This window comes from Psittacula echo, assembly GCF_963264785.1.
Source record: "Psittacula echo genome assembly, chromosome: 7".
In the NCBI taxonomy this organism is placed as follows: domain Eukaryota; kingdom Metazoa; phylum Chordata; class Aves; order Psittaciformes; family Psittacidae; genus Psittacula; species Psittacula echo.
Genome location: NC_137740.1, coordinates 14,394,553 through 14,418,129, shown reverse-complemented (window position 1 = coordinate 14,418,129; position 23,577 = coordinate 14,394,553).

Sequence of the window (23,577 nt, the reverse complement as noted above, 5' to 3'; positions counted from 1 at the left end):
GAATGACTGAATCAAACTTTAGAAGATTACTCTGGAGGAGGTAAGATTATGATATGCCCTTTCTTTAGGCCACTCAGACTCTATACCCTATAAAGTGTGCTTTATAGAATACCCTTCTTATACCTCTACCTCTAACCTCACTGCTATATCTAGCCTGAAACCCTTTTCACCACTCAAGAAAAGCCAGGGAGCTTGAAGAGCTGATAGCAATCTCAAATGTTGTTAAAAGTGAGCACTTATTAATATTTTAAATAACTGAATATATTACAAGTTCTGAAGAATTAAAATTAGTTTTAAAGGCTCTGTAGATCAAATTAATTTCTTGAGTAGAACTAGAAATGTCCCTTTCAGGGTAAGAAGTCACTGGAAAATCTCCTTGATACTTTTCTAATTCTCCTCCATACTTTTCTTATTCTTCTCTCCCACTAAAGAAGATTTATATTTTACTTAAATACATTAGATACTTAGATATATTTCACATAGAAAACTAACTTCAAATGGACAGAGCTTTCTTCTTACCATCAATTATTAGAGCACTTAGGTTTTTGACAGATTCAGGAGGCGTTATATAGCCAAGAAATTCACCTTCAACCTCAAAAGACCTAACTGCTCATGGCAAGCTGATTTATTTTTTTTAAACAGTCCTCCTCCTCTGAGGCCTATAATCCCTTTATATTTGTGCATAATTAGTCAAGAGGAATTAGGCAAGATTCAGTAAGGATCTCAAAAGGAAGCATTATTGACTTATTTTCCTGAAATTAATGCCACAATGTAAAGTCCTTGCAAATGGCAAATTTAAGGATTTTCATAACTATCGTTAAAAAAAGCTGTATTGCTGCCCTCATTGCCTCATTGCAATCAGACTTCAGGAACAGCTGATGCTTGCTGCTCACCTGAAGACAGCTGGTCAAATAGTGGGGGAACAAATACAGGTGTTTTCTGAGAGATGAGCGTTCACAGCACTGCTGCAGACATAACACTTGAAAATCGATTCGGACTTGTATTCTCTTCTATTATATTTCTCTCTGAGATTTATTTCAGCTGAATGGCTGCCAGTTCTCTCTTTATTACTGTCTCTTGGAGCCTACAGCCACTTCAGCCAACCAGCCCTGTCTAACTCTGTCTTCAGTATGTTTTGAAGTTGTTTTGGCTGAAGGAAGAACCAATGATTGCAGAAAAAGCCTCTTTTTCTCCAAGCCATTGCTGGGCTTTAAATTTTCTAACACTGGGAAAAGATCAGAAAAGAGGAGGGGAGGAAAGCCCCCCAAAGTCCTTTTTTAGGACTGCTCTGCTTCCACCTTCAGGACAGGCTACCTGGGAAGATCAAATCATATCTGAGATGCAGTGACTTCTCAACACATGCCAGCAGAATCCACAGAGCCCTGGCAGAATCATACTAATATATTTGGGGTAGTTACTTTATGTTCATTTAAAATGCAATTAAACAGAACAAATACTGTGAGGAAATGGACAAGATTTTACATTTGCATACAAAAATTAGGAGGAAGATATTTTCATCACATTATAAATTCTATATAAACATTTTGGAAGGGAAATAATATGTGGCAATGATATAGACTGATATAATGAAATAAATGGAATGATAGTTCTGTTGTCCATCAAATCAAAAGTTGTTCCCAGAAAATAATTAATAATTTATGGAAGCATTTATCCCTGTAATTAAATACTGGAATTGGGAACCACATCTTGCCCAGTTGTTTTAAGTCTACAAAAATTAGTCCTAAACTCTAGAAAGAGAAATTGCACAAAAAGAGTACTTTTAGAAGGTTATTGTATTTTCTGTCTAAAAAAAAAAATGCAGGCAAGGGAAACCATGGGATTTGCATAGAAAGGGAATTTGAAACAAGAAACAAATCTATATTTTGTACTTCTACTGTAGTTGTACTTAATGATTATAACATATTTCATAATAAGTTTAAGGTCTGTAGTGCTGGACACTGTCAGCTGGTGCACACCTACCTGGCCACTGGTACACATGACAAAGCTCCTGGTTAGATCCTGTCTGAGTATGGATGAGGCATTTTCTACATCAGGTCACAGAACTAAAATTGTAATAAAGCAGTAATATTGAATATTACTTTTCTAGGAGCATCATCTGAGCCAGTATCCCTTATGCAGCTCCTTAAATACACCAGGAGTTTAATTCTAATCCAGAGGAAAGGGATGAATTCCCATTTCAATGAACTTTACTGGATGAATGCAAAAGCAAAGGCTTAGCTTTTGGCAGGCTACTTCCTATATTTTTTCTGCCTAACGTTAATGAGTTTGATATTGGCATAATATAACCACTGCATTTCATTTCTAACCTGAATAATTTAAAAAACAAACAAACAAAAAAAAAAACCAAAAAAAAAAACCAAAACGAAACAAACAAAAAAACTGGAGGCAAAGGGAAAACCAGCTTAAAATGCAATCTGCCCTGGTTTCAACTCTGAAGTACTAATCTTTCTTGGCAAGCTGAATACATTGAATTTGTTTGTGCTGCTGAATGTGTAGCACAGAGCACAGGTAAGTGGGGGGAAAAACACAAATTCCCACTTGCCCTTGAACAACTGGCCAAGCAGATCAGCCCTGATTCCTTATGCCCCATAAATCCACACAAAGGTAGGCACAGGGGACAGCAGCTTCTCTAAATAGCTGAGAAATACTACTAACAAGAGGGCTTGAAAACACTGTGTGCCTGTGGGAGTAATGAAGAAATGCTAAAGGACTGAATTCCTCATCCTGCCTCTGGGTCTGGAAGACCATGAGGTTGAATATGATACTGTGGGAGCCACACTTACTCAGATAATATCTGTGTAGATCACCAATACGCTCAGCTCCTATACGAGCCTGATAGTAAGTCATGTCCTTTCTCATTACCACCACAGAAACGCACAATTACAAGTGCCACAACAACGAACTATTAAAAAAAAAATCTCTTTCTGTCCAGTGATCAGTAAGATACAGCTATGGGGTCATCATACAAAAGCAATTCATTATTTTGATTAGTGTAACACTTAAAGGCCAGCTTGCACATTAACTATCTTAATTATCAACTACAACAGCACTGTGGTGTAACATTAAAGGTGCTCTAAAGTTTGCTGTTTGCTGACAGTGCATGACTGTTCTGCAGACCATAACACTTTTACAAATGCTCTGAGGCAGGCAATATATGTGGTTTTGGTTGGGTTTTTCTTTTTTCTCCTGTGTAGTTTGAATTAACATGAGTTTTTCTGAGGGAAGTCCAGATGGCTGGATTGTTATTAGTCACTCGCACATACAGTTCCCCTGTAGAAAGGATAAAAATTTAAGTTCTGAGAAATAAGGATGGGGGGTTTTGTGTGTGTTTGGGGGTTTTGTTGTTTGGGGGGTTTTAATTCTTTTTTTTTTTTTAAATCTGACTCCATCAATTTCTTGATGAAAACATTATTTTTTCATTAATTTGAACAAAATTCTGGGGAAGGTGATCTAGCATTATTTAGTAATTGACCAGTTGCCTTCCCCACATATGGTCACGTTTGTTGTCGCTCTCCTCAGCTGCCTTTGGATGTTTTCCTGCCTTTGGATGTTTTCCTGAAAAAGTTTTATATTTAGATACTCCCTTAACCCTTAAAGGTTAGAGAGAATTTGCCAAGAAGCCTCTTGCTTGTTTTTCTGCCCTCAGGCAATGGTCTGCCTCTGACTCCTGTGTCCTTCTGCATCACCTCCTGGGACAACATGAAGTGGCCTTGTTTCCTTAAAGCATGGAGTAAATCCTAATGATGGATTTTTCTCTCTGAACCCAACCAGTGTCCTCTAGGTAGCCTCCCGCCTCCCTGTCTCTTTCATCCCCTCTTTTCTCTTGCAAGCCTATAGTCAGATAATTTTTTTAAACATCATTACAAGGTCACACAGGCCAGTTAATATCTGCTAGTGCTGCTGGCTGCTCCCATGGTCAAATCTAGCTTTCTGCCACCACATATCGTGCAAATCCTTTTTTTCATTGATGACAGTATTTGAATTCAGAGTTTATTCTGTAGGTTTTTAGTCTTGATGAGATTATGGAAGAGATTTTTCAAAGGCATAAACAAGACTTTTATGTCCAAGTCTCATTGGCTTTCAGCAGGAATGGTTGATGCCAGAAACATTTTGTGCCCTTGATAGTCGTCCCGTATTTTTTAAATAAAGATGGAACAAATAAAAGGTTCTTTCATTTTAGAGGAATTTGTAGAGATCATAAATTAAGGCTTAGATAGGTAAACAATTTAAATCCAGTATGCTTTGTAGTGGAACTATGCCCCAGAGTGCAATGTGTAGTAAGCCCCAGAGCATGCTTAATGCAAAAGTAGTCAGGGCCTTTGCTGATTTACTGCCAAATGTGCCAGACCCACAAAGATCTCCTAATGCAGGGTGAGGGGCCGAGCAAGGAACTTGCTGGGGTGGGACAGAGTGAACAGACAAGGGACTAGGGGATGGCAGGTGTCCAGTGTGAGGAAATGGAATATTTATGGGAAAACCAGATGGAACGAGGATCTCTATTAATATTTTGCTTCTTTCTTAATTTGGGGAAGCATCTCCCTGCATTACGGCATGACATAAAACTTGGCAATTGTGGTGACTACTGTGTGAGGAGACTGCTAAAAATATCAAGCTTCCAGCAGATGAAAAAGCAATAGGATATGAGGTACCTAATCAGCTTTCTACACCTCTCACCTCCACGGATCGAAGTACTTAACTGTATACTATTCATTAAGTAAAATCCCACTGCTGAATTCTGTTTACCAGGTAAAGAGACTTTTTTGTCACTGTTCCATTAATCTGTGTTTCCTGTGCACATGGAAAGAATCACTAAGCTCTGATTCATCGTAGCGAGTCCCCCACTGTTGCAGATAATAGCGGAGTGGGGGTGGGCATAACTGACTAATATGCCTTTAAATTCCATTTGGGTTATAAGCTCTTGAGGCGTAATGATTTTTTAGGTACTCTGTCATGTGTCACAATGTCACATCATATAAGGTAAATATGATTCATGTTATCCAGCTTGATACATTGCCATAAGAATACGCTGAAGGGGCTTTTTGTGCAGTGAAACACCCCATGTGAAGTGTTTTTTCCCCTGCAGTTTAGTGTTTATGGTGGGAATGTTTGCAGGAGTGCAACCAATCCTTCCCATTTAGCCTCAGACAGAAGAATCTCAAGAGCCTCTTCATAGTCCCTTGACATGGCTGAGTGTGGCATGGTTAAAATGTCTACTGAAAGCAGTGTGGAAGTGGCAAGTTTTGACCCTTAGGAAGACAAAAATATAGCTATTTTAAGAAAGAGAACCTCTTAAATCCCTCTGGTAAACAGCAGGAGTTGCAGTCTGTCAGTGTCTCCAAGTCTCTGAAATCTGCTGAACCATTTGGCACTGCCTCAGAGTTGAAAATGTTTTTTCTTTTTTATATGATAATAGGAAAAGGAGAGATTTTGTTGGGGTTCTTGTTTTCTGCTTTGTGTTTTTTTGGGTTTTTTTGTTTTGTATTTAATGTCAAGGAGACACCTCACAGTAGTAAGAAGCTGTCCTGTACAGACATTTTTTCCACTTTTGCTTGCCAGGCAAACACCACTGTGATTTGCTATTGTAGCTAACAGGAGGTAAATAGGGAAATAAGGCAGCATTTCAGCAACCAGGCCACTGTTATCTCTTACAAGTAGTGGCTAAAATAATTTACAAAAAAAGAAAAGCAAACCCCTCTTGCATAAACTCCTGGAACAATAGATCGCTATTTCCTCACCCTTTTTGGTGGGGGTGGAGTTGCTGAGATGGAGCCGATTACCCCAGCTGCAGGGCACTGTGGCATTGCGCAAATAATAGAGCACAGGCTGTGCTTTCCAAGGAGAGCCGTTGGATTGTTTGGAGTCCACCAGGAAGTCAACTCTGCCCTGGTTTCCGATGCGATTCAATAGGCTATTTTCCAGAGATGTCTGGAGCCAGAATAAAACATATTTGATAGGGCTGTCGAGAATATTCCCATGATTATAAAACCACACAGGGACAACTTGTTTTGGGAGGTGCACTGACAACTAATGACAAAACAGTGTATGCATTATCAAGCAGATATTGTGTTCTTGAATAAAGGACCAAAAATGCCTGGGCCCGCAGGACTGCTTTCTGCTTGCAGTTATAAACAGACTACTCCTACTGAGTTCAAATAACTGCATGTAACTTGGAGGAGAAACTCGAAGTTTCTTCTCTGAGGTGTATTCTATTTATCATTAATTCTGTCTGGGCCCTCCACATGTTAAAACTCACTTCTGTAATGCATGCACTTCTTTGAGCTTGGCTGTAGCCTCATGCACCTCCAGGAAGGGATGCAGTGAGAAGAGCTTTGGCTTCTGAACTGTTATCTGATCTAGTTACAGGAGAGAGGATGGTATTTGTCCTTCTGGCACCATGCTTCCCCTTTCCATATGCTTCCCCCGTAACAGCATGAGAAGCTAGCGAGGCACCACTGCTATCTACCCTGCTCCTTCTCACAAACGCCTTTGTCACACAGCATGGTCACAGTCTCCTCTCTCACTTGCTGTTCTGCCCTGGAAATTCATACCAACCTCTGAATATCTGTGAGACTCAGACTGATCTTTTCTTCTTTCCCCTGGTGTTTACTGCTTTGGTTTATAACGCTTCCTGCCAGCAACCTGATACTGCAGTCAAAAGACTTTCAGGTATGACTAGGTAGCCCTTGCCTGGAGTGAACTTTTGCTGTAATTGTCATGGAGGCATCTGGATGTGAATAGATCTGTCTGACTCAAACGTAGAAGTCTTACATTCTTTGTTCACCTATGTGAGCTCCACTATGTGGCTCCACTAACTACTGCTCATTAAGTGCTCCTACTTTGGATTGAGACTAACAGTGAGTCCAAGTACCTAACACATTTTCCTTGCGGAAGTATTAATGTATCTTGAAATCCTACTCCTTCCCTCCATGGGCACAGAAGAATTTAGCCATTGCAGGAGTATTTTGTTCTTCTGTACACGGTGGCTGAGAGGAGGACAAGGATTCAGAAACATTTAGGAACATTTAATCCTGAGAATATGATTCCATAGTACTTGGCAATGTTGCCAAACAGGAAGAATGAGGATATTCAGTTAATCTGGTTATTTTGGAGAAGGCTTCCTTGCAGTAGAGTGGACCAGGATTGCTTAGGTAGCTGGAATATGAATTAGTGTCCATGAAATAACTTGAGAAACTCTTGGCAACAAATTAAACTATTCTAAATTTCTAATCTCGTCAAGGACATATGTGCAACTCCAACACTTAATAGTGGTCATGGAAAGAAAATAAAGATCTAGGGCACTCATATTCTTTATTGTGCATGATACTGAACATGGCAAAGAAAAAATCCTACCCCCCAGCTGAAGCAAATGATACAATTCTGATAGACTTGCTAGAGATGACATTGCACTCGCTGTTTAACATTTCCTCATCTATCTTTTTACCAAATCACTTTGCAGCAAAATGTTAGACTGTTTCACACTGACAGTTTTTAATTAGAAGAATTTGATCAGCATAAGCATTAGTTCCAGGAACTCTTGATAGGAATTAAAAAACCTGTCTGTTGCTTCAGCTAAGTACTTTTAACAGGGGGCTGTGGGGGGAACCTGCTTCTGTTCTCACTGAAACAGGGAGCAGTTCTCCTGAAATCAGCTTACTGTCTGTTGCAAAGATGATTGCAGCAGAGCAAGAGCACCTTTTTAAGACTGCTGGCATATGGGCAACACAAAGAAAGCTTCATATTGTGACACTCCTAAAGGAAGAGGCAGGAGATTCAATGGCTGCTTTACGGATCTCACAGCTGGACTACTAAGGTAGGAAGCGTAAGCAAGATATCATGTCACTCATAAAAGTGGAAAAAAGATGCTTCTCTCCCTATGTGGAAAAGCTGAGATGTTGCAGTACTTTTTCTAATCCGTAACTTCATATATGGTATTTGTAAGCTTCAGCCTGAAAAAAAAATCCAAAACATAAAAATGCAGTGTGTGTGTGTTTAGATTACAAAGGAATTTCAGATGTGTATTTTCTGCCAGCACACACCCTTGGTGCTGTGCAGCTTGACTGACTTCTGACTATTTAAAAGGGGAAAAATAAAAAGGTTGCTTAAGGGTTTAAAGATTAATAAGCATGGCAAAATCTTTCAGAACCAGGCAACAGTTTCAGGCCTCGGTGCTCATTTGTCTTTTCTGATTTTTTTTCTTTTCTAGAATTTTATTTCACTGCAGATGGGCATGGGGTGGAACAACAGTGTCTGATGTCAGGACAGAGATTATCAGTAGAAATCAGTCAACCTTTCAGTGTTCTCACAAAGTAACAGAAGAGTCTTTTGCTGTTATTTCCATGGCACGATGATGAGCAACCCAGCTGCACTGTTCCGAGTTGTGGAGATATACAGACTCTAGAGGAGAAATACTGCTATGCTTTTTCAGGAGGTTTCAGGATATGCAGTGTAGTCCTAGTAATATCTCTTACTAAATCCACATTTGGATCTTGCGTTATTTGAGAACAGAAGAGACTTTCCCTTTATCAGTTGTATGTATGGGCTTGCATAGACACATACACACTTCTGACATATATTCACTGACTGGTCGTGTACTCTACAATTAAAATGCTTTACTCCTAAATTATTGGATGTCTCTTTGTCTTCCAGCACCTCTCTGTTTTCTTTCAGAAGAGCAGTAATGCCTTAGAACTGTCAAAACCAAACAAGTTGTCATTTATGATTTTCTGTTTTGGTTGAGGAATCTAATTACTAGAATTCAGATGTGCTTTTGATCTTTTTTCTTATGGAAAATACAAAATTTGTAAAATGGAAAAATTATTTTTAAAATTGCCTCGAAACATCCCTCATGGCACATTGCTGACTTTTGTATTTAAGAGATTTGCTTTTATTAAGCAAATACAAAAAGCCACATTGAAGAAGCATAATACTAGTACTCAGTTTGTATCTCTGAATGCTGAAATTAAGTCTGTTCAGGATTTAACAAACATCCATCTTCAAGGATTTCAGTCTGTTTGAACTCAATTTAATCTACAGTAGTGTACAGAGCTAATGCATATGGAAGAAATGGCTATGCTTCTACATATCTAAACTGATATAATATACAAAGACTTGGTAGCTTTTATGTTGGCCAATTCAGTTGCCAATCAAAAATGTCACAGAAATAATGTCCTGAAGAGATCTAAGTCTCTGTAGTCAGTTGAACTCAAGATACTGGATGAGAGGCATAATTTCTGGATTTGGCTGAAGTTAGGTATGTGTTCATGTTGGAAATATGTACACTAAAGTAATCTTAGAAAGAGATCAGAGTGAAAATATGGCTTGAAGGTTAAATGAAAAGCAATGGCATTAATTTCTCTCAGAGTGTTGTTAAAGGTCTTTGAGAAGGATATATATGAAGTCTCCTAATGCAGGTTATGGTTGCACAGGGAGAACGGGAGGAGGAAATTAAAGATGATGAGGAAGGGTGAATGAGCTAAATGTGATGCAAAAGAAAGCCAAACAGTGAAATTTTTAAGTGCATTTAGTTTTGCAGAAATTTTTGTTTGTTTGGGGTTTTTTTTTATGAATTCCTGTGGATTAATAAATTTGCTACATTGATGCAAATTGAGTCTATTCTACCAAAATAGTACTTCTTGGGTATTTTTTTTTTTTTAATTATTTATCAGAGGGATTAAGCCAGATCCTAACACTATCCCATGCAGTTCTGTGTGGATTGACAGGCCTGCATTTGGGCCTTTGTATTTGAGCATCTATTATGAAGTTCTTTAGGTTGGACAACATATGTGGCATAGCCACTGAGAAGCCTGTTCAGGAGAGAGAAAAGAGATCTGATTTCATGAGGAAGGTGAGAATGAAGGTAATGTTTTCTGCAGAAGAAGGTGTGAAAACAAATCTTTTATGGGAATGGCACCCAGGAGGTAGTGGAGTAGGGAGTAGGGTGGAAGACAGGCAGGATGTTCTGCAGCCAGTGCCAAACTCCCCATTGGTCTCATGATGGTGCAAGGGGATTTCACAACAGCCTGAGCAACTTCTGCAACCTCTTCTTCCACCTGTCTGTTTAATGCAAGTTTGTTTTATGTAGGGATTTTTACCAGCTCCTTTCATGCAATTTACATACCTATTAGATTAGGTTCAAGTTTTACCTGCATCCATACGGTAACCAGATGGCATGGATAAACTGTCCAAGCCTACATCCTATTCTGCACATTAATTAAAATCCATAGCAGCTTAGCTGAGCATGCTGGTTGCCTGGCTCCTAGCTCCTACCAGTTTCTCAGCACCACTACCTAGCCATAAAGGGGAACATCTCTATTAAAAAGTAGCTTTCCCTAATTGAGGGTGAAGTGTCCCAGCCACAAAGAAGGGATGCTACTGTGCAGAAGATCTGTCTCCAGAGCTGGATTATTCAGCACAACATTGGTCTCTAGATTTTTTATTCTTTTTTTTTTTTTTAACTTTGAAATCCTGCACTTATTCAAGAAGCTCAAAGTATTAGGAAAATGCTTCATGTCTCAGCAAATGTACAAGAGGTTCAGGGAACTGGCTACCACATTAAACAGTTACCCTGTGGCCTGCACTGTTAAATGAAGAGGAATAACAGCAGTTATTGAAACTTGTTCTACTTTGTCAGAGAGCTACTGGAGCTGCCTGAGCAGCATTGCTTGCTTTTTGGAAACCCTAGAGGAGAATATGACCTAGGAACTATCATACCTTTGTAGTCCAATTGTTCCCATGCTTGCAAAAAAAAAAAAAAGTGAAAGGAAAAAGTGATCAGGGTAGCAATATTGTACAATGTGGCTTTGTTTTCAAGTTACTTGGAAAGTCTATATACTGTTACATTGCTTTCAGACACAATAAAAGGCCAGTTATTAATCCTGCAATTACCCAGCCTTATCACTGCTATCCACACAGGCTGACTGTGGCTGGACTTCTAGATGATATTGTTCTCATTACAGTAACCAAAGCAAAATTTAATTAGAGACCCATCTCTCAAATGGACAAATGAAAAATATAAGGATTAGGAAATTAATCCTAATACTTAATTACATTAAGGTATTTTGCCATTCTGGATGGGGGAGTTTTGATACTCTAGGCAACTCCCTCCTGTCAATTCACTTTTTAGTGGCTGCAAAGCATGATTACGGGGATAGGGGGAAATGTTGTTCATGACATTAAAAAGCATATCCTTCCTGTCAGCTCTGAGCATGGAACAGGAATATCTAATCAAAAGGGTTTGCTCTGGATCATATCAGTTCCTGACAGAAAACTCTAAATCCATATTATAGGAGCAAAGCAAAATGATCTGCAGGTAACAGAAATGGAAAAAATGAATTGATAGGGAGATCAGACTGTGACTAAATGGAAGCAAGGAGGCTGAAAGCCAGCATTTTAATAAGGAAGGCTTTTGTACAGTTTTTAGGCACAATTGAGCAGATTCGTATGAAACAATTTTATCCTGCAAACCATTTAAATTTCATTGATAAGAATGCACTTCATTGCTTCATTTAGAAACTTCGCTGTGGGTTTTTTCTCCATTTGTATAAAAATAAGAACCATCTGTAGGAAAAACAAAACAAAACAGAAAAAAACAACCCATAAAAACCCCCCACAAACAAAACCTAAACATAACTTGTTTGTGTGACTGCTTTGCTGTTATTGTTTAGATTTCTAGAAACAGATGCATGTTTTTCATTTGGGGAAAGCATACATCTGTTCTGCCGAATTCTCTCCAGAAATCCTTAATTTTCCACTAAGAGCTTATTCAGTTGCATTTGAAAATAAGAAACTTTCCCCTCTATCATCTGTGTGCACACAGACATGTGTTACAAGGAAAAATGGTCATTTTCAGACAGTGAGGAATTGTTTTCTCAGCAAATCTGTAAGAGTTTGCAAAGTGCTATATAGTAATTTGGGTTAGAAGAAGAAAAGAAGGTAGCAACAAATTTACTTCTGTAACCTGTGAAAGGATATCTGCAGCATTGGAGGTGTTTCAGCCTCATATTGAAGGGTGGCATACAATTTAATAAGGCTGAAACCAGTAAGATTGGGTAGAAATTCCTGTGTAAGGTTTAATAAAGATGTAATTCCTGTCTACAAATTGCTTAAACTGTTCAATGGAATTCTATAACAGGATATTATTCTATGTAATGATTTAAATATTTTATAGGTTATCATTCTCTGTTAAATTTACACGTTTGCTCCAGAAGGGGAAAAGGGGAAGCCATTTTATGTGTTAGTCTACTTTGGTATCTACTTCAAAAAAATTACATGGTATATTTTTCAATTGCTTCTTGTATTGAGAAGAAATAAATACTACAACATAACTTGCAATAGCATGTGACTCACCTTCTTATGTGCCTATTTCAGGGTTTGGATTAAAGTATCTTCCATTAAGGTATCTTCCTTTCGCTAGAGGATTTTTATCTTCAGCTGAGGAATGGAAAATGAAAAAAAAATGCATAGTCAGTAGTCAAATCTTAATGCAGAAGAATCTGAGTACATCAAGAAGAGTAACCCTATTAACTTGTTCCCCTCGGGGAGAAGATCCTACAGTAGTGATGCAGTTTGGTAATAAATTTGAAGCAGGTGGACAGAGCAGCAGGAGGGCAGTATCAGGTTAATACAGCAGGAGGGCAACACCAGCCAGTAAGAAAAAAATGGATTGCGTGAACTGTAGGGGACTGCATATTAGAATTGCCAAGCTGAATATTTTCTACTGCATATCCTAAATAAATTAGACCTGCACAGAAATGTGGGCAATGATAGCTCCCCACATGGCACAAATAGCAAAGGAAATGAAAGCTATCCATGTGTTCTCCATTAAAGCGCTGAATGTTCAGGTGGGGTGTCACTTCAGTCCCATTTAAACCTGTTGCTATGAGCTAGCCCTGTGGATAGATGTAAATGTCCCTGCTGGTATTTTTTAATGATACTGCTGGTATTGTCTACATAGCAGAGAATTTCTTTCACTGTGACAAATACAGAACCCTCTGCTTTATATTCCCCTCTATAGCCAGTACTGGTGCTGTGTGGTGGTGGTTGTGTGTGACTGCTAAGAGATGAGAGCACAGCAGGGAGGTCAAGGCTTCCTGGAGGAGCAGTGAGGGGGGAGAAACATCCCTGGATAAACTAGAGAGTGAAAGAGCTCTGCCGAGTTCCTGCCACAGCATGTCCAGTTGAGCCAACCTGCAGCCTCCAGACATCTTCAATCAGGTCGTGCCAGAGACACAATGAGTCGATATTTCTCAGTGCACAATGGATACAAGTAGATGCCTTGAGTTAAAAGTGAGCACCCAAGTGGTAATACAAGACTGGGAACTTCTGTGTAGTGCCAGCCTTATCGCTAACATTTCAGAAAAAGAGAAAGAGATGGCTTTCTTAAGCAACCCTGCTATGGACTTGAAATACCCTGGCCTTGAGCGTGCTACCAGAATGGCACCTGGAGTAGGGCAGGTCCAGCCATCCTCAGCCTTCATCTTGCCAGAATAGACCCCAGCTACCTTGATTTCTCATGCTATCTACTGTATGGCTGCTTGCATTAAAATACATTACTTTGTTCATTTATCCATGCTTCTGTTGCTCTGCTTCTGGAGGTCTGTGATGCTGGCTGGTGTTCCTTGGGCAGCCATTGGCAGTAACTCTGCCTGGATGTTGCTCACCTGCTTGTCTGTCCATAGACGCCTGATGTTTTGCCTGCTAGTCATTCTGGCTATATCTTTTCCTTCTTCTGTGGCAGCTGGACTGGATGCAGATTGATTTGTTGCATGCAGTGCATTTCCTCCCTTGACTGCATACCTTAAGCTACAAATTACATTCTGAATTTTCCATTCCACATGGGTGCAAAGTAAAGCCTGTTGAATGTAGCAGAAATCTCCTACTGATTTCAAGGGAACACTGAATCATATCCTAAATCACTGATGCTATAGGGTTCACCATAAAGTTTAGCTCTTTGCTCAAAATACCACACATCTAGGAATATTTTCCAGCAAATTATATTTTCCTAGATATGTCCTTGCTCCCGTATTGAGGTTTCTTAACACTTCTGCTTCTAGGTCTCACTTCTTCTGAATGCCACTCTTGAGAATGTGTCTTTAACAATTTCAGCCTGACAAATGTTCCTCCTCATAAAGCATACTGGTCTGTATTTCACTTTGCTGGAGTTCAAATGGCTTCCTGCTGCTGAAGAAAGTGCTCTTCCAAGGAAGACATCCCTTTAGTCTCCTGGGAATGGATCTGAATTTTTGAAAAAACAAACTTCTCTGTTGTAGCTTTTAAAATTTGCTGGAGTTTCTAGAGATCCCCAGGGCTTCTCTCTCTCCTCCCAGTAGATTCCACAAATCAGTGAGGCACTCAGCATTTTTTATTCTCTCTTTATTCCACTGCTTTGCTGAGGAGCTTGATTCACAGGGAGAGTCTGCTCACAATTGAGTCCCCAGTGGGTAAAGGTCCTTTAATAGTGTTTCTTAAATAATTACAGGGTTCTATTATAAAGTCTTGTACCATGTGTGCCTTTGTAATGCCTTCCTGTGAAATTCTGTGTGAAGTTGTGGCATGTCAACAACTGTCTTTTAACCATGCCTCTGGAAGAGGTTTAATGCTAAGCTATAAAACATAATTTGAAAACTGACAGGCATTTTAATCTAGAGCTATGCTTCTAAAACTCTGATGTAATGAGTTGCTGTGATTAGGTTAGAGGAGAACAGCAATAGAGATGTCATACAGATTTAGGTATTTGTTTTCTATTTCAATAAAGAAAAGAATATATGACCAAAGTTAATCCATCATAACACCAGCCTTGGAGGTTTGGGATGAGTCCTGTCAAGGCTGAAGGAGGGCAGAAATAGGATGACAGGATAAAGCCTCAGGATGTGTTCTGGGGGCTATCAGGCAAAATAGGTGGGGCAGTGCAGTTTTGTGATGCTGATGCCATGCACAGACCCCAGCTCCTCCCATCTTGCAGCAACACAGCTGATGCAGAAAGCAACTAGAGTTGCAAAATTGAGGTGATTACATTACACTCTCAACTGTGTGGCTTTTGCTTCCCAGCAGTCTCTGTTTTCAGATCATCTAAGTGATAAAACAACTTGTCTACTAGAAAAAGGCAAATCTTATTTACAAATAATAATAACGAAGTTTGAGCCTCGAAGTTTCCACAAGTAAAATAGTATCTGGCAACTGAACATAGCAGGGATGATCTATGCTAAACCAATTTTAGGTTTATAAAAGCCATTCATGGACACTTGTCATTAACCTTCCAGCAAAATTGATATGGACTTTTGGCTTCTGCTCCAATACCTGCTTTGTTTCTTTTAGGGTACACCTTGCCACCAGGTCATAATTCTAAAGGTTTTTTTCAAGGGACTGGTGCCAACTGTCATTCATGAGCTCTGGTTGTCAGAAAGTCTCAAATTTATTTATTAATTTAGTTATTACGATGTTAAATTTGTTGTGGCTTGGTCTGCAGTTTTTGGTTTGGGTTTGGTTTTTATTTTGGTTGAGTGGTTGGTTTAGGGGTTTTTGTGCACTGCAAGGTTTTGCTGATATGTTCACTAATTTTAAAAACTGTGGCAGTGAATATTGTGTCAGATAACAGTCTCAACTGATATTCTCTCTTTAATATAAGAAGCACATAAAAAAAATTAAGCTTCCACAGTTGGGCTGCTGTGAAGCTGATCTAGGGAGTAAAGTACCTACAGGATAGATTAACTGTTGCTCACTGGCTAACAAATGGGCTTGCGCTTTTCATAATTACAGGGAGTTCTGCAGAGTGTGTCACTTCCTTCACAGGTTAAACAGTTTGAATATATTAGCTCAGGAGCAAGGGTCAGCTCTGCCAGGTTATTTTGAAAGATGGTTGGTTGGAATCCTGTGGACATCAGGTTTAGATCATCCAAGCCAGCCAAGAGAGAAATTTGGTGGTATACTCCCAAGACTAGACTAAAGAAATAGGATGGATTTAAAAACAGAACATACTGAGTTAACAACAAAACATACCAAGTTAAATACAACAAAAACCCCAAACAGGTTAAGTGGGACCTGCTCCTTTTCAAAGAGCTCCTAAAATGTAGTGGATGATTGAGGTATAGGAAACCAAGGTCCCTTTCTTCAGCCATAGGTTGACTTTATCACTTGAAAAATATACAAAATTCAATGTAATTGAAGTCAGGTTAAAAGTAATTTATATGTGCATGCTAATATAGAAATCGACCTTTCTGAGGCTATTATTTTTTTTAAAAAAGGACTCCTCCAAAAATATTAATTCAATACTTTAGGAAAAAGTATTGAATTCTAAAAAAGGCAAACAACTTCAAAGTCTGTTTTATTAGTGGGTTTAGATAATTCCCCTTGTTTTCTAGATATTCCCACAATGACAAGAGAAGAAAACAGAGGTGCAGTACAATTGCTGATGAATAAGGGAAAAAAATCAAAAGTAGGGCAACAAGTCTTATACACGATTGATGAAAAATTTACCTGCTTCAGCTGACACTTCTCTATTGACTTTATATAATGTGGAAAACAATCATAACAGAAATAGTAGTATACAGTATCAGTAACTGAAAGCACCACAAATTGAGAGCAAACAACATGAAAAGAGAAAGTCACCAGTCCAGTCAGTCAATAAAGTTCACAATTTTCAAGGACCATGCTTGAATCACTGTTATTAATCAGGCTCCCAATTTACAACAGATGATATTGTGCAGTTGGTGATTGATAATCCTTTCGGGCGTAATGTTGGTTCTTCCTTGAACCATGAAGACACAGTTTGTGTGTGTTTGAGAACTCATAGACTGGTGAGCTCCACAGTTCACCAGCTGCCCAAATTACTTTCTATTGAAAAAAAAAAAAAAAGCTTGTATTTGGGGAAGGGGAGGAGCTAATTCATAGTATTTCTCAGTTATTTTCTTTCCTTTTTTTTTAAGGGACAGACGTGAATTTGCAACACATTGAACATAAACGTAAAAGCTATTAGAAGCAATTGTTCTATAATAAAACATAATGTTGCTAGAACACAAAGATCTGTCGCTCATACAGATATCATCCTGTAAACTCATCTAACTATCTCTGTTTTCCTTTCTGATTGTATCAAGGTAGCTTGTGGCATGACAGTGATTTGAATGACAGACGTCCAACCTGGAACAGTGCTTTGCATACTCCTGTTTGTTTGCAGGGCCTCCTCATGTTTGAAAGATTTAAATTTTAAAATTTGCTTTTATTGAGAAAAAGAGCAATGAGGAAAAGGTTGTTACGTTGGAACTCAGAGTCAAAATTATTGTGGGGCTCTGGCTTTCATAAAACTTTACCAAGTTTTTAAATTGACTTTTTTTTGTTTTCTAATGAAAAAGAGCATGAATTATTTAAATGTAGACTGCATTTTTCTATATTAGAACCATACTATACCAATACAACAGAAGAGACAACAGTCAAGACACAGCTTAATTTAATCCCCTTCCTCCCATACCTTAATTACAACCTCCAAACAGTTATAGAACCTCTATATTAGAGGCAGATTTTTTTCCCTATCTTCCTATTAAGTTATTGTTAGATTTCTGGAATGCAATTTTTATAAGTTTAATCAATGAGATTTTAATTTTTCTAAGTATCGTCAACACCATAATCAAAATTGGCTAATTATTTAAAACTTCTAGACACAGAACACTGGAGACTCCTGCATCTCAAGATAGTAAAAACTCTTTCTATCTAAAATGTTTTTAAACTTTTGTTATACATCTCTTATAACAATTCTGACATGCCTGTGAACAGACAGTTTTGTTTGTGGTTTGGGCATGACAAACTGAATACTTACATTTCCAGTCCTATTGGACCATATCTATAGTTTCTCTGTAGCGTACCAGATATAATGGGTCACATATCCTGTATAAACAAAGCTTTCTGCCCTGAGATCTGCAATGTAGGCGAAATATGGTCCTTTGCCAATAAAACCATGCTCTCTCTTTAGTGATACCAATCTGTAAGTTGGCATTTTGCATTATGTGCTTATTTGTCAAGCAGTAAATTGATTTGTTCAAGTACGAAAGAATAATGTGGAACCCAGTAATCTTAAACTATTGTAGTGTATGACAGAAAGGTTTAGGTTGCTTATTTTCCAAAGGCCATGCTCTCATTTCAAATCTGTGCTCTTTGACCTGAAATCAAAAAGAAGGGGAAAGAAAGGTAATTCCTACCTGATCACTGTTTCGCTACCCTGGGTGCTTTAATCTGGTATCCATCAGGCAATTGGCATGGTCAGCTGACTTGCTGTCACAACTGCATCCATTTTCTCTCTTCTGCTTGTGGCTTTCTGCAGATGTAGCCTGTGAAGACCAAAGAATAGTAGGTGAAGTGTTGGTGAGTATCTTGGGAAGGATTGGTTTTTTTACAAGGTAAGAGAGAAAGGCTGTCTCAAGTAAAGTTACTAGGGAAAAAATTAATTGAATGATAATAATGTTTAATCAATTATAACTATTAGTTTCAAATTAGAGATTCAGTCTTTATATGATGAGTTAGAATATTTAATCATAAACATTTGTCCAGAATTTTGGACCAACAAATATTCATAACTATATTTGACTATACTTTCTTGTCATAATCACTGACTCTTTGATAACAGTGCTCCTTTTCACAGAAATAAAAGTTTGTCTTGAACAGTTTTTCATTTTGAAACTTGTGTCACCTTAAATCAGGTACTAAATTATTAGTGTCTGATACTTCCATAGTAATAATAAGGCAGCCTTCCCCAGTGGCTTCCCCCTGTCAGATCTCACTGATTTATGGCAAGTTCTGGAGCATGGGTTTCATAGAATCATAGAATAGTTAGGGTTGGAAAGGACCTTAAGATCATCTAGTTCCAACCCCCCTGCCATGGACAGGGACACCCCACACTAAACCATGCCACCCAAAGCTTCGTCCAACCTAGCCTTGAACACTGCCAGGGATGGAGCATTCACAACTTCCCTGGGCAACCCATTCCAGTGCCTCACCACCCTCTCAGTAAAGAATTTCTTCCTTATATCCAATTTAAACTTCCCCTGTTTAAATTTTAACCCTTTTAACCCTTGTCCTGTCACTACAGTCCCTGATGAATAGTCCATCCCCAGCATCCTTGTAGGCCCCCTTCAGATACTGGAAGGCTGCTGTGAGGTCTCCATGCAGCCTTCTCTTCTCCAGGCTGAACAGCCCCAACTTTCTCAGCCTGTCTTCATACAGGAGGTGCTCCAGTCCCCTGATCATCCTCGTGGCCCTCCTCTGGACTCGTTCCAACAGTTCCATGTCCTTTTTATGTTGAGGACACCAGAACTGCACACAATACTCCAAGTGAGGTCTCATGAGAGCAGAGTAGAGGGGCAGGATCACCTCCTTCGACCTGCTGGTCACACTCCTTTTGATGCAGCCCAGGACACGGTTGGCTTTCTGGGCTGCGAGCACACACTGAAGCTGGCTCATGTTCATTTTCTCATCGACCAACACCCCCAAGTCCTTCTCCGCAGGGCTGCTCTGAATCTCTTCTCTGCCCAACCTGTAGCCGTGCCTGGGATTGCTCCGACCCAGGTGTAGGACCTTGCACTTGGCATGGTTAAACTTCATAAGGCTGGCATCAGCCCACCTCACAAGCGTGTCAAGGTCCCTCTGGATGGCATCCCTTCCCTCCAGCGTATCAACTGAACCACACAGCTTGGTGTCATTAGCAAACTTGCTGAGGGCACACTCAATCCCACTGTCCATGTCACCGACAAAGATGTTGAACAAGACCTGTCCCAACACTGATCCCTGAGGGACACCACTCGTTACCGGTCTCCATACGAACATCGAGCCATTGACCACAACTCTTAGCGTGCAGCCATCCAGCCAGTTCCTTATCCACCGAGTAGTCCACCCATCAAATTGATGTCTCTCCAATTTAGAGACAAGGATGTCATGCGGGACAGTGTCAAACACTTTGCAGAAGTCCAGGTAGATGGCGTCAGCTGCTCTGCCCCTGTCCATCAGTTCCGTAGCCCCTTCATAGAAGGCCACCAAATTGGTCAGGCAGGATTTCCCCTTAGTTAAGCCATGCTGGTTGTCACCAACCACCTCCTTGTTTTTCATGTGCCTTAGCATGCCTTCCAGGAGAATCTGCTCCAAGATTTTGCCAGGCACAGAGGTGAGACTGACTGGTCTGTAATTCCCCGGGTCATCCATTTTCCCCTTCTGGAAAATGGGGGTTATATTTCCCTTTTTCCAGTCTTTTGGAACTTCACCTGACTGCCATGATTTTTATTTTTTTTTTTATGTCATATCTATTTCTTATTTTATTTCTCTTATATTATTGTTACTATTGTAATAGAGCATGGAGTATCTTGTTGCAAACACTGTGGGCACTGGTTGGAAAAAAAAAAAAAGATTGTCCTTTCCTTGCTAAGTTTAAAATTGTCCCATCCAAAGATAGAAATTGTGTGAGGAAAACTAAAACCATTTCAAGAAATAACAACGTAATAGTGAAATGATTATGCTTCCCATCAGTGAGGTAATCCAAAATGTGAAAATCTCATCAGGTATCTTGGGAAAGACATTTTTGAAATTACAGCCAAATCTATACTTCAGCCAACAGAACTACCAAAAATGAGATGTGCTATGACTCTTTGAACAGAGGAAAATGAGGGTCTCTTAAATATCGTCTGGTCTGAGGGGGAAACTATGGAAATGCCATTTTGTGATAGAATTAAACTGCTCCATTTCCTAATTTTATTACAGGCTTTGTCAGAGGAATGGGTAAATGTCTGCTTATTAGTCCTGATCTCAATCTTTATCTCAGGAGACTTTTATCATAATGAGTGTTAATTCTATGAAATTAATTGAGAGGTTGTTATTTTCATCTCTAAATGGTGTATACTTTTGATTGACTGGTCAATGACAAGTCTCTTCTCATTTTCCACTATAATAAGGCTATGAAAAGGAAAAGAAGTGGAATAGTTGGCCAATTAAGTTATACAATAATGACAAGGTCAAGCCAAAGAGAGTACATTGTGGTAGTTTACAAATTACCAAGACATTTGTTTTTTTCATGCTACTGACAGAAATTGTAATGAAAATAGAAAGTGACACATGAATCCATTAACTTGACAGCACAATAAAAGGGAGGAGAAATAATTTTAAGCCTACAAGTATACATCAAAATAATTTGAAGGGATCAGAGACAAACCCACAGGAGATTTTTGACTCTTTCCAAAATAAGACAACACACCACAGAAAATATGCGGTTCCCATTTCCTTCTAAATCTATGGCTTTTGCAGTTAGTTTCCTGTATTTCAGGAAAGTTTTTCCTTGTTTTATCTCTTCAATCTGCTCTATCTCTGAGTAAAAACTTTGAGTCATGCAAAGATGGTTCTATTCACTGAAATCTTGTGATAGTGGTGTAATAAATTTGTGTTTCTTTGCCAAGGAAAGAGCAGCTCTCATCAAGAATGTGTGAAGCTGTGCCAGTAAAAAGTGACATGTTTATAAATAAGGAAAAATGTAGTCATATTGAACTTATGCCTGGAAACATCCTGGATATTACATCATTCTAGTTGAACTGCTTTACCCAATAGTCTTATGGGACTCATTTGTTGAAAAAGAAAGAGCAGGGCTCCTGTCTTAAAGTTTAACAAAAAAGTTTGGTAAAAAAGATTTTTACCACTAGCTGTTCCAGTGTTTCCTGTAGCTAAGGTACAGTCATACATTGTGTTAAAGAACAATCATGAAGGACTTGTTCATTTTTATCTTCATAAAACAAGAGAAAATATTATTCCATCTAAACATGCTATCAAATTATGTATATGACATCTTCAGACATCTGGGGTACTCTAAATTTTCTAACAATAGAATTAGAATTGTTCATTAAGTATCTTAATATACAGTACCTGCATAGAAAGCTCATGTGAATGGATGACATTATGATCTAGCCACAATGTATTAAGTGCATGGTGAAAGAAGGAAAAAAGTGAGATTAATGCTGACTTTTCCCTAAATCCTCTCTTCAAAGATGATCTCTAGAACACACAGGGAAGTTAAGAGATATTTTAAAATGTGCTGCATGGGAGAGATCCTTCTGAACCTGCTCTGCTATACCATCACAGTTCACTCTGCACCTTCCCAGAACCTTTCTTTTGGGCCCACCTTGCAATATTCCCAATGACCGTGGGTGGCATAACTCTGCCTACATCAAAGAAATCTCCAGCTGACCTGCTAAAATAACTCTTCATTCTCTTGGCAGTGATGGCACAGTACAAAGGAGACAGCCAGGGTCAAGCTTCAATACTGTGTTAAAGAATATTCTCATACTGATACTCAACTTCGGCAAATACATCAATCTTATCTGAAGATCTTAGGTTATTTTGCTAAAACAGAGCAAAACTAGTTTATTTGCAGATCTTGACTCCATTTGGTACAGCTAGGTGCTGCCCAAAGTCAGGTTGCTAAACAAGGGGTCATTTATGTTTGATCATGCCAGGGAATCTGTATGGTCTTGCATGCAGCATGGCCACTGCACCAACAACCAGTTGCTTTCTGAATACTCCAGACTAATATAATCATTTTCCCAGCACCATTGCTCTCTGTTGATGCCTTATGTAAATGTGATGAATTAGCCTTGCTGCTACTGTTGCAGTTATTTAAAAATAACAGGATACACAGCCTTCTGCAATCTGAGTCTGTAACACATCCCATAGAAGCTGACACATTAGGGTGTCATGTTTCAGACTGTTCAGTTATCTCGTGTTCTTGTGATAGCAAATTTTGTGGGATTTGACACCTTGCCTTTCAGTCTCTCTCTCTCACTCTCATCCCTTCTTGCCTTGTGGGAATGAAGAAACTTTCCATTTTATGTCTGAGCAGATCACAGCAGATCTCTGGCTCCTTCAAGACAGCCCATGAGTTCTCCGGCTGAGGAAGAATGAATTAACGTGGATTTTTTCCTTGTTTAATATTAAAAAAGCAATACATCTATTTATGTATTGTCAGCAAAATTTGTCTTCTTCATCCACAATTTGTGTATCTCTTCACTGAGCACAGTTGCTATCCCCAAATAGTATTTGATAATATTTTTCTTTTAGGAGATGCTATTATCTCTAAGGAAAGGGTATTAATGTGCTGTCTGCATGTCTCATTATGAACTTGAGGACCTGCTCAGGGTGAAGATCAAGTATCACAAAAGTTTACAGCTACAATAAGTCTGATTTTTTTTTTCAGCCTAGGAAACTTCTGGGAGTTTAAAAAAAACGCATAATAAGCTCTGGCCTGTGGATCACAGAATAGTTGAGGTGGGCAGGGACCTCTAGAGATCACCTAGTGCAAATACCTGCCTAAAGCAGGATCAGACTACAGCAGATTGCTCAGGGCATGGTAAGTTGGATTTTGAATATCTGCAAGGCTGGAGACTCCTAACCCCCTCTGGGCAACCTGTTTCTACATTTGATCACATGTACAAGGAAAAAACTGTTTTTCTTATCTTCAAATGGAATTTCTGTTTCAGTTCATGCGGATCGCCTCTTGTCTTGTCATTGGGCACCACTGGGAAGAGTCTGGCTACAACTTTTTAACTC